This window comes from Papaver somniferum, chromosome 8, assembly GCF_003573695.1.
Source record: "Papaver somniferum cultivar HN1 chromosome 8, ASM357369v1, whole genome shotgun sequence".
NCBI classification, from domain to species: Eukaryota; Viridiplantae; Streptophyta; class Magnoliopsida; order Ranunculales; family Papaveraceae; genus Papaver; species Papaver somniferum.
The window spans coordinates 53,856,519-53,872,669 of record NC_039365.1 but is presented as its reverse complement, the minus strand read 5'-3'; the positions used below and the strand labels follow the sequence as shown (position 1 = coordinate 53,872,669).

General features: G+C 35.6%; 1 pseudogene; it reads left to right on the top strand.

Moving 5' to 3' along the window:
• The first annotated feature begins 3,901 nt into the window (after positions 1-3,901).
• On the top strand, positions 3,902-6,167 carry LOC113301576 (annotated as a pseudogene).
• The last annotated feature ends 9,984 nt before the right edge of the window (positions 6,168-16,151 follow it).

Below are 16,151 nucleotides of genomic sequence, written 5' to 3'. Positions count from 1 at the left end.
CAAAGCTGACAGGGGATATGCCTTAGCTTCTCCAAGAAAGCAACTCAAAAACTGGTTTGACATTGAGGAAAAATTCTGGAAAACCAAGAGTAGAGATAAACTTATAAAGATGGGAGATCAAAATACAGGTTACTTCCACAGAGCAGCAAAAAGTAGAACTAGAAGAAACAAGATTTTAACTATTCAAAATGAGGAAGGCATTTGGCTCACTGATTATGGAGAAGTCAAGAATTGTTTCACTAATCACTTCTCTACAATGGCTATTGCAGAAGTAATACACCATTCTACTGAAATTATCAATCTCATACCATCTAGCATAACCAACACTGATAACCTTCAGCTCAACAGAAAACTCGAGTCACAAGAAATCAAAAACATCCTCTTGAGTATGGCTAGTGACAAAGCTCCTGGACCAGATGGCTTTCCCCCAAACTTCTTCAAAGCCAATTGGGACATCATAGGACCTGACATTGTCAACATGGTACAAAAATTCTTCTCTTCTGGCTTTATGCTCAAAGAAATGAATTCCACCTTCATATCCCTTATCCCTAAAACTGATAACCCCACCTCCCTAAGCCATTTCAGGTCTATAAATCTTTGTAACACCACCTACAAAATTATATCAAAACTTCTAGCCCAAAGAATGAAACCCCTTCTATCCCCTACCAATCTGCCTTCATTCCTGGAAGAAAAATCTCTGGCAATATTGATATAACTCATGAGATAATTCATAATATGAGATCTAAAAGAGGTCAAAAAAAGAAATAAAGGAACTATGGGTATCAAAATTGATATGGCAAAAGCTTTTGATAGAGGGGACTGGAGTTTTCTAATAACAATCATGAAGAAAATGGGATTTGATGCTCAATGGTGCAAAAAAAAATTCCAATGCATATCCACCACTACTTCTGCAGTTCTCATTAATAGATCTCCAGACAAGTTCTTTAAACCTTCCAGAGGACTTAGACAAGGAGATCCCCTATCCCCTTACTTATTTCTCTTCTGCATGGAATCCCTCTCAAGAATCCTTCTTCATGCTGAGGAGACATAAGCTATCACAGGAATCAAGATATGCAAAGAAGCTCCCTCCATCAACCATCTCCTTTTTGCAGATGAATGCATGATATTCTGCAAGGCTAATTTGAATGAAGCACAAAATTTAATAAATATTCTCCAAAGTTTTGGTAACACCTCTGGGCAGCTCATAAATTTCAACAAATCTGGGGTCATCTTCAGCAAAAACACTGAACCAAGCCTTATGCCCCAAATAAGCAACACTATGGGAGTTCAAGCGCTGAATTTGGATGACAGATATCTAGGATCCCTTCTCTTCACCCACAGAAGCAAAATTGAGTTGATAAGATGAAGATAAGACTAACATGTTGGAAAAATAGACCTCTTAATCCAGCAGGAAGGGAAGTTCTCGTCAAAACTGTAACTTCATCAACCTGCATCTATCAAATAAACTGCTTTAAGATACCAAAGAAAACTTGCAAAGACTTGGATAAACTACAAAGAGATTTCTTTTGGGGAAAAAACATTGAAAATCCAACTGGTTATTATCTAAAAGCCTGGACATCAGTATGCAAGCCAAAAGAATTGGAGGGGCTAGGATTTATGAATCTGGACCTCTTCAACAGCTCTATGATAACAAAAATAGGATGGAGGCTGGAACAAGACAAAAACTCTCTATGGTATAAACTTATGGATGCCAAGCACCTAATAGGCAGAAATGTTCTTAATATGGATACTAAAGCTAAGGATGGTGACTCCTGGGTATGGAAAGGTATTCTTGAAGGCATAAACAATATACAACAACACTGTTCCTGGAGAATTGGCAATGGCAGAACTATCAACATATGGGATGACATTTGGATCCCAAATTCTCTCTCTACTCTGCAAAAGCCAACTAACTGTCCCCAACATTTAGAGAAAGTGGAATCTCTCGTCAAACCAGATGGAAACTGGAATGCTGCTCAGATTTATTCAATTTTTAACAACACTGAAGCTACCTCGATCCTAAGCCTGCAAACCCATCCAAGTGAAGAAGACAGAATCCTTTGGAACCTTACTGATAAAGAAGACTTCTCTGTCAAATCTCTCTATCCGAAAAAAAAGTTCACCATCTTTACAAAAATGATACTCTGACAGGAAATTGGGAAGCCATTTGGAGGTGGCCCCAGTTATCAAAATCTTCATCTGGAAGTGTGCTCATGGAATACTACCCACCAATGCAAAAACATCTAGCATCCTTCATTACATCAATCCCATATGTACTGTTTGCAATAGTGAGGAAAAGGAAACCTTGTCACACATGTTCTTAAACTTCCTTGCAGCTACTCAAGTCTGGCAGGAGATAATTGGTCACTCTCATTCTTATTTTGACCATAACACCATCTTCATTGATTGGTTAAATTCCTGGTTCTTAACTGGAATGCCAAGCAATGAAAGAAACATCTTTGCCACAAGCTTTTGGTACATCTGGAAAGCCAGATGTGATCTAATCTTCAGGAAAATTCTTCCTAATGCGAAAATAACTGCTATGCGCATCAGGCAGCATATGTGCAACAGACTACATTACTTACAGTCACATATCATGAATGACTTTACTTTGCTTCCTGAGGAAACTGATCTCTCTATGACTCAGGACATTACTCCATATGATAAAAACTTATCCTCAGATTTTGGGAATATAATTAACATATGTATCTTACAAGATTCTGAGAATAATCTATTTTATACTGCTCTAATTTTGACTGATTTTGCAGGGAGACTCATTGGAAGTAGAGGATATCCAGGATACTCAGGACCTTGGGGAGCAACAGGAGAAGCAGACCTAGCTTTCCATTGGGCTAAAGAATGGCAGCATACAAGCATTCAAATATCCGCTGAATCAATGGAGGTCTTAATTCGGTTCAAGTCTTTATATCATCAAGTTGTGCAAGGGAGGTTTCAACTAAAGCATCATGAAGAATCAAACAACAACGCCAATGCAGACAATGGGCATAACTTAATCAACCCAGTCTCTTTTGTTCTTTTGAATCTTAATATCATCCAACGTTCTGAAAACATGGATGCTTTTAACTTAGCAAATTTCTGTAAAAACAATAGTGACAGGCTGAGGATTCCTCCTCATGCCAATGCCACCAGTAATGATATCCAGTCAACTTAGGTGCCTGTCTAGGCCTAAGTTTTTCCTAAAAAAAAAAAGAGTCGAGTTAGACTTCCTACCACAAAAGATTCAATGCTTATTCTTATCCCTAACTTTTCATTATGAGCTTTGTTATGTTAGTGACAATTATGGTATCCCTAGTGAAGTAGAGATCAATCAACATATGATTGTGGTGGTGCATGACTTTATTGTAGGAACACAGATGTCGCTCGCTGGATATTGTTTCTGGAGATACTGTCATGTCTGACCAGCAAGTGTTTGTAAAATAGTCTGTACAAGAATAGTGGTAAAACAATCAGAGGTATTGTCCAGAGAAAATTGACATGTAGCTAACCAAAAACTCAACCATTTATGGATAGAGAAATTTGGAAGAGTTAAATCTAACATTAACCACGGGACAAGCAACTAAGGCATGCGTGTATAGCATCTCCAAATTAAACGTTGGCTTCCAGCTACAATATTAGAATTTTATGAGATTCCAAAAAGAATTCATAGGTTGCTGGGGTTTAATATTTCCTCCAGGACAATAATAAGCAAGATTCTGAACAAAATTTGCAATCTGTCTGTGGCAGACCCCCGTCAGGATTAGATATATATGGTTGAAGAGGATGGATCATATTTCTTACAAAAGTGTGTTGTTGTAACTTAAACCGGGAGAGAGTCCGGGTCACCTGGAATGGTGTTTTCAAATGTTGAATTTAGAGTGTCTAAACCAGTGAATATGCACTATCGCAGTCTCAGTAAACCAACTCATTTCTTCTACCTCGCAATAAACTGAATGTGAATACTCCTCGCCAAATTCCTCTTTCTCTAAAAACTGATGATTTGCAGAAGAATCCCCGGATCGGTAACTCAATCATCAAATAGACGTGATTTTTTCTTAAATTTGATTTCGAAATCTATAACTAATGAACATCTTAGTCAAACCCACACTCAAATCATTCGCAATGGTTTCAGTAACGACCTTATAACAATAACAAAACTAACTCAAAAACTCTCAGATTTTGGTTTAATCAATCAGGCTTACAATCTCTTCTCTTCATTCTCCAAACCTGACATCTTCCTCTTTAATGTAATTATTCGCAGTTCCTCTCACAACAATCATCACTCTTCTTCTTTCTCTCTCTACTCTCACCTTCGCAAGAAAACCTCTCTGAAGCCAGATAATTTTACTTACGCGCTTCTAATATCGTCTTCGTCTTATTTGGAATCTCCTGAAATTGGTTACTGGATTCACTTCCACTCTATAATTGATGGGTTTCAATCAGATCCTTTTGTGGGTTCTTCTGTTACTGACTTTTATCTCAAATTTAATCAAGTTCACAAAGCACGAAAAGCATTCGATAAAATTACTAACCCAGATACGGTTTCTTGGAACACTTTGATATCTGGGTTAGTTAGGAATTGTTGTTTTAGTGAATCAATTAAGGTTTTTGAGTGTATGCTTTTGAGTGGTACCCGTTTCGAGTCTACTACTTTAGCTGCTGTACTTCCTGCAGCAGCTGAATTGCAAGACATGAGAACAGGGAAGTATGTACATTGTCTTGCGATAAAGACAGGATTTTTTACCCATGTTTACGTTCTAACTGGTTTAGTTTCGTTGTATTCTAGATGTGGGGGCATTTTAACTTGTAAGTTCGTCTTTGAACAGATTAACGAACCAGATTTGGTTTCTTGGAATGCTATCATTTCTGGGTACTCTTGTAATGGTGAGGCTGGGTTTTCAGTGAAGTTATTCAAGGATTTCATTGGTTCTGGATTTAAAGCTGATTCTAGTACCATTGTGGGTGTGCTTCCTGTATTCTCTCCATTCGGGCATCTTTGTTTATGTAAATCCGTTCATGGATTGTCAATCAAGTTTGGAGTCGATTTAAATTCTTCAGTTTCTACTGCTTTAATCACTGTATATAGTAGACTAAATGAGATTGGATCTGCGAGGAAACTTTTCGACGGAAGCTCCAAATAAAAGCTTGGCAACTTGGAACTCAATGATATCTGGGTACACTCAAAATGGTTTCACAGATTCTGCCATCAACCTTTTCAAACATATGCAGATATTGGAAATTAGGCCAAATCTAGTAACACTGACCAGTATTCTCTCTGCTTGTGCTCAACTTGGAGCTATTACTCTTGGAAAATGGATCCATGAGTTAGTAATCAAAGAGGAGGCTAATAGCTTATTTGAGAACATGAAGGAAAAGAATGTGGTTTCTTGGAATGCCATGATTTCTGGTTATGGCCTCCATGGAAAAGGGGATAAAGCATTGAACCTTTTTGCAGAGATGCTAAATACTGGTATTTCTCCTACTGGAGTGACATTCCTTTCACTTCTGTATTCGTGCTGCCATTCTGGTTTGATAAGTGAAGGAGATAGAATATTCAGATTCATGGAAACAGATGACAGTATTGAGCCAGGACAAGAGCATTATGCTTGTATGGTAGACCTCCATGGAAGAGCTGGGAAGCTAGAACAGGCCCTAGAATTTATAAAGCAAATGCCTGTTGAACCAGGTCCAGGTGTTTGGGGTGCATTATTAGGTGCTTGTATGACTCATAATAATAAAAACCTGGCTATAGTTGCTTCTGATAAACTGTTTGAATTGGATCCAGGAAATATAGGGCATCTTGTTCTTCTCTCCAATATATACTCCACTGATCAAAGCTACCAAGAAGCTGCAAAAGTACGAGAGATTGCAAGAAAGAAAAAACTTAAAAAAGATACCAGGTTGCACATTAATTGAGGTTGGTGGGACGGTACATGTTTTTACGTCAGGGGACAGATCTCATACGCATTTGGACTTATTAGTTCTGAACCGGGGACCGAAATTAGGATCATTAAGAATCTTAGGGTTTGTTTAGATTGTCATAGTGCGACAAAATTCATATCGAAAATTACAAATAGAATGCTGACAGATTCCATCATTTTGTAGACTAGGGTATGACCCATGCCGTAACGGCACGGGTTTTGGATTATTAATGTTGTTCGTTGCTAGAATGTGGACTTGCTAGCTTATTCGGTGTTTTATCAACAATTTTTTATATAATCATAATCAAGGGATTATTTTTTTCCCGGTGATATCGGTAAATATGGTTTACACCCTTATTTAATTTAAGATTTATCTAAATATAAATAATAAACACCACAAATTTTTATGTCGCTGCATATTCCTTAAATCTAAATTGGCGTGGTTTTCGTTATAACGAAGAAGGCGGAAATTAAAATTGTTACCTTTGAAAATTAAAAGTGAAGAAAAATGTATCATAATGAATAACTAAGTGAGCCAAAACGCGTTAACCATTGTGAAAGTTTTGAGCATAAGAGCATTTCAGCCTCCTGTCAAGAAAATATGTTTCCTCCCCTAAGCCAGATCGTTATAGATCATCTCTCTGCAAATTTAAATTACTTTCTTTGTCAAATTTTCTTTTTTCACCTGACAACATTTCATCATTTTTTATTTTAAAAAATGAAAGAAATTTCAAACATTCGATTGATATTCAGTGAGTTTGAAGTTTGAAATTTCACTTCGAAAAACCGGTTAAAATTATATCAAACACCATGTAGGAAAAGGGGTAATATGTTGGGTGCGGTTTGACCCATCACTAAACCCGCGTTTTAGCTGAAGGTATTGTTTCAGTCGAGGTGACTTACTATTTTCTTTTCAAGATATTATTTAACAATTCCATTATTATTTTATTTTTGAAAATACTATTTTAAAAAGCAACGGAAACACTAATGTTTTTTTGTTTTCTGTAAAGAATCGATTTAAAAAATAAATAATTTCCAACAAATTCAGTTTGAGGTTTTGGGATACATCTAATTTTCTATTTAAGGTGCACACCTTATAAGACTATTTTTTAACACAAAATATAGCACTCCGAAAAAATTGTCTAGATTTGGAGAAAATCAAAATAGCAAATGCAACATTGCAAATATTTAAGAACCATATCCAAGGCGTTATATTTTAATCGTGGATAAATTGTAATGATTGGGCAACAAACTAAGAAGACTTCTTGAAGATTACACATACACAAAGAGCCAAGGATTTACAAAGAGTTTAACTACAGCTGACATTGATATCCCAATCATCTCCCCTTCAAACTGATCTGATACGTTTGTCGAGGTGCCAACTGCTAGGTTCATGTCATGCTCAAAGTGTATAACTGGGTTAGATTCTTGTGAAATCCCATTTCATACGATAGGTTTGTCATCCTTTATATACAGTAACTATACAGTAACTCTAAAGAATAATTTTGCATTTCAATAAAACTCTTTACTTTGACCAGAGTTTCGTATTGATGATCAAGAAAGTAACACCTTGATGTAGATTTCCATCTGTGTTTCATTTTACAAAAATTCTTGGTGAACCGTGTGAAAGAAACCACACGGAAATCGCTAGACACAACAAACCCAAGAAATGGGACCCCCTGCTATCCTCCGCGGTGCCTACCGGGACCATACAAAAAAATTTGTGAGACATAAAGTGAGATATTGTTTTGGTGTAGTCTAGTTTCTCGGTCTGTTTAGAATCATCCTTCTTTTTAAGTGTTTTAAAGACGACCCTCACTGGCTGAGTACCCATTACTTGACCCCATGCAATTCATCGTCTACATTCGATTTAGCATTAGCTTTAAAAAGAGACAACAAATGAAATGGTTACAAAAAGGGAACACAATATAAGTTTCTTACATTTTCGCGACTAACAACACATCTAAACTGATAACCTTAGTACACTTCCAGTCAATTTCATACCACTTACGGGTGATCCAACCGGGATCTGACATGGATTCCCTTCGTCAATTTCATGAATTCGGTTGATAGCTTAAGCATCATCCAGACCTTGGACATATTCCAATATCACACCAAACAATGCCAACCTTCATAACACAATATCGGAGTTCCCATGAGTTAAATCTGAGGAGAAACAGTCTATATTGCTTCCACAAACAAAGAATAAGAATAAACAATCATACCTTGATCCATCCCATTAATAAGTATCCAGTCGGAATATTAATATTGCTGCCAATATATTCTTTTCTATATTTAAATGCTCATTAACAAAACCAAAGAATAATTTGGAACTTCAAGCAGCAGAGTCAAAACCAACTCAAGGGAACATATCCGACATCTTATATAAGTAGTCACTACCCATGCCTAAGCTTCTAGTATCACCAATTAGGCTCGTTAAATGAAAAATTATAAATCAAATCCATATTTTAGTGCAAAAAAAAAAAAGATGATTAGCAATGAAACCACAATTTCAAACCGGTGCAATAGAAAATAATTACAATTAAACAGGTGTAAGGGATCAAGAGTGATCATAGACACAAAAACCATGGATGTTGTAGGCAGTCAATATCTATCAAACACAGACACCAGACTATGGATAATAAAATTCCCAGTGTATCGACAATCCTAACAGTGCACAATATAAATTCTGTAAGGAATGACATTTTCCAATCTCCAACTTTTTTTGACAGACAACTTTACAAATTATCGTTGATGGTTTTATTTGATCTGACATTAAATTTGACAAACAACTCCATGGGCATGTGCCTGCAAACAATATCTTTCGATAATATATAAATCGTCCTAAAAATAAGTCAATATCATGAAGAAAATATAGCAAGTGCCAGAGATGCTTATCCATTAAGTTCTGCAAAACAGGTCGTCAATTTCCCAGGATGTATGTTCCGATTGGACAATAATGATCGTATGAGTAAGAACTTTTGCTTGATAGCGTGTGCAAACTAATAGCAGGTCACTGTGTATAATCCAAAACTAACAACTGTGTCGACGGACACAGAAACACAACCCACTTAAGTAGCAATAGATTTCTTAATATATGAATGTCCGTTTAGATGTTCGGTTTCATCTTTGAGCTTAGACATTCTTCAAATAATTTGGTGAAAGTATTATTCAAACCAAAAGGTAAAATAGCGAAAATAAGAAAAAATATTAGTCACAGGCACATTGTACTATCCATTGAAACCAAAACTAAAAGGGATTTTTTGTTAAATATATCTAGCAATTTTGAGGTAAAAAAAAGTGAAAAAATCTATAAAATCCTATAAACCTATAAGACCTTCGTATTTGGTAGATTAAGACATTCCAACAACACCCTAAAAAACAAAATTCATAACGGATGAAGAAAAAAACGATCCAACTATGAAATATAAATATAAATTACATACCGTTTATTTTATTAGATCCATTCAAGAGAAGGAAACATATTAAGGAGGGGACTGTAATGTGTACTTGAAATTATCAGAAATTGTATTGCTCCAAATCTTTCCTTCTAGAACTCAACAAATTTTCCTTTTTGAAAAGTGAGGAACTCTCTGTCTATCAAAGGAAAAAATTATCAAAACAGTTAGAAATCCGAAAAATGCAAAACGAAATTCAAATAACCTAATACAGTTTGAATGTAGAATCACAAAAACAAATCTTGGAGCATATATTACTGAAATATGCGCATCACCATAAATAGGGGAAAAAATCAAGATTGATTTTCTCAATCAACCAAAATTATCGGGGATTATAGATTTGTATGATGGGTAAGCCTTTGGCTGGTCATCTTTCCTATGAACTGAAATTAAAATTTACATAAATTAATTTCATTGGTATGATTATTGCTGAAAGGAAAAGAGGAAACGTCTTTGACTTTGTTAACATTGAATGACTGAAGACGTTACAACTCGGATAAATGTTACTATTCATAGTTCAGAAATTAAAATCCTAAAACGTGATGAAATCTGGACCGCTCTTTATATATCCGAAATGTAGTTTTTGGTACAAATGGAAAAACACACCTTTTATTGGATAGTGTTAAATATGGACCTTTCTTTATATATCCAAACTATAGATAACCGTCGATTGGTAAAAACACCATTGTCCCTTATAATATAGATGGTGTTTGTTCTTACGGGGATTACTGGTGAACCTAATTACACAGAGTGGTAATAAAGTTCTGCAACCAAGGTATTTCATTTCTTCCGGATCGCATCAAAAACCACATGGAAGCCGCTTCTCTCTCACATGAGAGGTGGGCCCCGCCTCTTGAGATTTTTTTTATAGGCTAAAGCTAGACCGAGTTTCCTACCCAAATCCAGACGGTTGGATTAGCCCCACTGATAGACCAAACCCTGCCAAACCCCTCTATACACTAATTAGATACAAGCCCCTCTATGGTGGGGTTCGAACCCCTGACTTCTTCCTCCTTCCTGGAGTTGATGGGATAGCACTGAACTATGCCATTGGACCCCGCCCCTTGGGATTAACAGAAGCCATTTTTGGGACCCAAAGTAAAAAGAGATATGAGTGCACAGTATTTATATGGTTTTTCTCGCGATTTGTGGAGAATTTTTATAATAATTTTGGTTCAAATGTCGGGTTTTGTGCAACGTTTTTTTACTTCTTGCCAATACTAAGGAGTCAATAACTATTATGAGTGCACAGTTTCTATGTGGTTTTTCCCACGGTTTGTGAAGAATTTTTGCAATTATTTCTGTTCAAATCTCATATTTTCTGCAACGTTTTTTTACTTCTTGCCATTATTACAATAGCTACTATCGATGAGCATGTATACCTGCAAGAAGGAAGAATTGTCTCCGAACAGCGAAAGCCTTTTAATTTAGTGTAAAATGATTCATTAACGAATATCATCTTAATATGTAGTAAAATTTTGGGAGGATTGAGAAATTAATTTTTACCAAAGCGTATACTAATACGAGTATATTGGATCAGGATTTATATGGATCATGATGGATTAAATTAGAATTAATTTATATTTATAAAAAAATAGAGTGGATTACCAAATTGTAATATAGTTGAAAAAATCACGGCCATTATGTTTCCCTTTATAAAAAAAACTATCCATAAGTTGAGGTGGTGGTGGGGGTGGTGGCGATCGTGGTTGGTGGTGGTCGATACTGGTGGCTAGTGGTGGTTGTTATTGTTGGTGGTGGTGGTGTGGGTGTTGTTTGGTGGTGGTGGATAAACATATAGCATTCTGTGATTAAAAACAAAAAACCTAAAAAAAAACGTTGTCCATATGAATCCATGAAACTCTTGGGGTCTGGGTTGAGATTAATATGAGATAATAGCACACATATTTTGACTACATTTATCCATGAGAATCCTTATATATATTACACCTCAAATATATTAAGAAATCTTAAATGAATTGAATACCTAAGATATTTAAGGAATCTAAATAAACTCAATTTGAATACCATGGATATTTAATGATTCTTTACGTATCCTAATTGAATACCTAAGAGTTTTTAAGATTGTTAAATATCCATGTAACTCCAAAGTCTTGTATGCTGCATGTTCTACCAACTTGGTGTTCAAGAGATTGATTGGAGGGATATGTTATCATGGATTTCTTTCAAGTTATATTTTCAGCTGAAATGTTATGGCCCAATTATAAAGAGAAGCGTAAAAGACAGATATATTTCTATTGAAGCTAAAATTTTGTTTTGTGTTTGAAAGTTGTAATTGTTTATACTTTAGCTTAACTGTGCATTATATGTACAAATTGATAACTAGGAAAAGAATAAAGAGAATGGAATAAAACTCACACAAAATTAGCTGCACTGTGCAATCAGGGAAGAAGCTAATAATTCTAGGTCGGGGATGCAAAAACATCCTAGGGTTAAGGTTTTCTCAAATACAAACTTCCCATTTCACCTTTTTTCCGCTTTATCTTCTTCTACATCTTGTTTAATCAAAACATCTTCACTTTCATTCTCTATAATTACTACAACAACAAAGAAGATGCCAGGAATCGAGTCGATGACTACAGATTGGCCTGCTAATTAACTATGTGAGAGAGACTTTAATTAGTTTCTTCCAACAAAAAATTACACGAATTGGCCTTCTAGTCTTGTTGTTCCTGTTAGATCATTGCTCGGTCGAACTCGCATGCGTTGCTATCTCAAGCATGTTTGTCAATGTTAGTGATTAAAACTGTAAGTCTTGATTTCTAGTCTACTATATCTAAGTCTCGAACTAGGATAGAAAGTGTAGTTGAGATCAAGAACTCCATGGAGGATCATCATACAAGACGAAGAACTACTCAAGGAATTGGTGGAACTTCATCGACAAAAAGGTATGTAGAGACTTGAACTTATCTATCACTCAAAAGTCTATCTACTATATCTCCTATCTTGATACAAAAGTCGTTTTACTATATAGACTTTGATTATACACATTTGCTATTTCAAGCCGAGTTTATCTCGCCTATCTATTTCTCGAAATATGTGTTGGTAAGCTTTCGCTTTGGCCAAGTTCATATTTACCTAGTGACGAAAGTCATGTTATGTTTCGATCACTTTGAAAATTGCTTTGACGAAAAATGGTTTGTGAATAACAATTATATAACGTCCTCTAAGAATGTTTCAATGATTGAAATGAGAATTTAGATTATATAACCAATGATGGATATAAGCATTGTTGTGGAAACACACACACACATATATATATAAGTTCTTATTCCTTGAACCGAAGTTTGTGAACTTTGTTGATCAAGAGAACCGGAACAAGAGCCGTGAACTAAGTCCGCGAACTCAGTCCGCGAAGTGGCGGAAGTTCTCGACCCGAGAAAATCTGTTGGAGTTTGAGAACTCCTTCCGCGAACCCAGTCCGCGAACTTGAGTTGGGTTATATCTAAAGACGATTGTTTGTGAACTCATGTTTATATAAACTAAAGAATGCTAATTTCAAACCGTGGCTATAAAGTTCATGAACCGATTCGAGTGAATCAAATCGTTTTTGCTTCAATCTCTTGTGTAGTTACATAAGATTTCCTTGCAATTGAACAACTCTCTAACTAGTTCATTTGAGTCATTTGAACTAGTTATGGTGAAGAAGAATATGGTTGATATGAAAGTGCTCATATGGCTAACCATTTGGTTAAATATTGTTGAACCAACAAATGTACATGTTTGGGTACAATTACACAAACATAGAAATGTGCATTTCATTTGTGTGTGACAAGCTAGGTTTTCGATCTAACGGTTGAAAGATATTAGCTTGAATCTAATCAGGTTTTCATCTAACGGTGAATATTGAATGCTTTTACCAAGCTAACATTGATTGCAAACCCTGATTTGAAAGACTATATAAGGGAGAACTCTAGCAATTGGGAAATCTAATCCCCACATCTGACGTGTGATACTAGTTGTGTAAGCTAGAGTCGATTCTCCTTTAACCTTTGGTTTCTTCTCTAAAACCAGGTTAACGACTTAAAAACTTCATTGGGATTGTGAAGCCAGACCGATACTACTTTCGCGTAGTTGTGTGATATGATCTTGTTGTTTCTATCGTACGAGTACAATCGCAAAGATTGGCTTGAGATTGATATCTCTGATAGGCAAGATATAAAAGTAGTCACAAACATCTTCGTCTCATCGTTTGTGATTCCACAATATCTTCTTTCGCCGCGTCGATTAAGATTATTGTGAGGTGATTGATAATACTAGGCTGTTCTTCGGGAATATAAGTCCGGATTATCAATTGGTTCATGTTCAGCTTGATTTATCAAAAAACGGAACAAAACTCATAGGTATTTCTGTGGGAGACAGATTTATCTGTTACGGTAGACTTTTCTGTGTGATACAGATTTGTTTATTAAAGTCTTCGACTTTGGGTCGTAACAACTCTTAGTTGTGGGTGAGATCAGCTAAGGGAATCGAGTGCGTAGTATCCTGCTGGGATCAGAGACGTAAGGAGCGCAATTGTACCTTGGATCAGTGTGAGATTGATTGGGGTTCAACTACAGTCCAGACTGAAGTTAGTTTGTAGTAGGCTAGTGTTTGTAGCGGCTTAATACAGTGTGTGTTCAATCTGGACTAGGTCCCGGGGTTTTTCTGCATTTGCGGTTTCCTCGTTAACAAAATTATGGTGTCTGTGTTATTTCTATTTTCGCATTATATTGTTTATCTATATAATTGAAATATCACAGGTTGTGTGTTAGAATCAATCAATTGTAAATCCGACCTTTGGTTTTTGATTGATACTTCAACATTGGTCTTTGGTACCGTTCAAGTTATCTCTCTAGTATTTGATAAATACTCGCAGATGTCTATTTGCTTGAGTATATATCAAATCGAGAGATTGAGATATTAACTCTTTGATATACTTTTTTTATCTAGATTGAGTATGACTGTCTAGTTGATTCTCTAGAAAGTATATTGGAGTTTGTCCATACAGATTTCTAAGCAAAATATTGGGTGTGGTTGTTGTACCCCCGCTTTTTCAGTTCCTGTCAGTGATGCTACTCTTCTCTTTGCTAATGCTGGTTCGTCTATATCTTATCGCCTTCTTGTTTTGAAATATCAAAATCCGTGATAAGTTTGTATGAATCTATATAGCTAATCCTTTTTCGGGATTTGAATTTTATTTTATCAATTTAGTATGTTAATTACTTGATTATATATATATTAAGGTTTCATAACATGGTATGGTTTTTACTGACATGAACCCGTTCAAGCCAATTTTCCTAGAAATTGTCGATCCTAACACGTCCTTAAGTAAGCTCAAGCATGGTTGTGATACTCAAAAGTGTATTCGTGCTGGTGTGAAGCATAATTATCTGGATGATGTCGGGAAAGATACCTACCATCATACATCTTTTGAGGTGCTTGGTAACTTGTCCTTTGGAGATTTCTTAAAAACACAAGCTATTTCATGTGCATGGGAGCTTCACACACAGGTTTGTTAAGTGGAACTTGTTTGTTTTTTAATGGCTGAGTTTTTGAACTTAAACATTTCTTTTATCTCATTATACTTGTTAGAAAAGGTATTTTTCATAGAACGATGAAATAGAATTCCATACAGTGTATGTCTTTCTTGTTTCTTTTCCCAGTCGGCTAACTTGTATTATGACACATGTTATGCTGGTAATTATTTTGTTTCTCTTGTAATCTTTATGAAAAAAGCGAGAGTTTGGTAATTAGCTGATGATATTTGATCCCCAGATTTATAAGCTACATGGGAGGCAACCCATCAGTTATGTATTTTTATCTCTATCTTTTGTTTTTATTAGTTTTTCGTATCATATGTTTGACTTCCCATCTTCATTTACTTTGAATGAGTCACTTACATTGAGAACAATGTAAAGTTTTAAGTGTGGTGGAGTGTTTTCATATTTGCATATAAATAGAGGTTTTCCACTTTTTGAGTAGATTTTTTCAGAAATTTTTGTAAGTATTTGCATAAAACCTCCAAATGGTAGAAAAATATCTAGTATTAGAGTTGTTGATCAATCATTAGTGGAGACTACCCATGTTTACATCAAGTGAGGCACCGACCTTCAACTCTTTGTAGATGACTAAATTATCCTTTTAGAGTATGTGTCACCATATGCTAATTCCAAGTAGAATCGTGAGCTACCCAACTTCGCACCAATTTCAGCACTATTTTTGATCTTTTGAGTGCTAATTCTATAAATCATGAGGGTGACGTCTATAGATGAAAGCCTTCTTCTCGTAGTTTGATTTGTGACAACAACAGGTCCATAGAAACACATCATCATCAACAAGCGAGCGAGCGAGCAACATCAAAATCTATGAACAAAGTTGAAGACGTTCAAGGTTTACAAGCAACAGTACAAGGAAGTGCAAAACACATATTCAAATTGAAGTAACATACAATGAGCAGAATTCTATATACAAGGTGAAGAATAATTACAAGAGAAAAAATTATCAAAATATGTGAAGTTATTGAAGTTTGATACGGAGTTGATACAAGTTACGAAGATCCAAGTGGTAAAGTACAAAAATATAAAACTACAATCTTTGTTGTTGTTTTTTTGGTTTTTTTTATAAGCATGCAATTTATTAAAGAAGTTTAGGTTACAATTTGACGCGGGTATGTGGTACCCACAGAGTCATGGAATATAATTTGACCAATAAAATCTAGGATTTTCTGGTCCCAGAGTTTGGTTGAAATATTTCCCATTTGACTTCCGTCTGC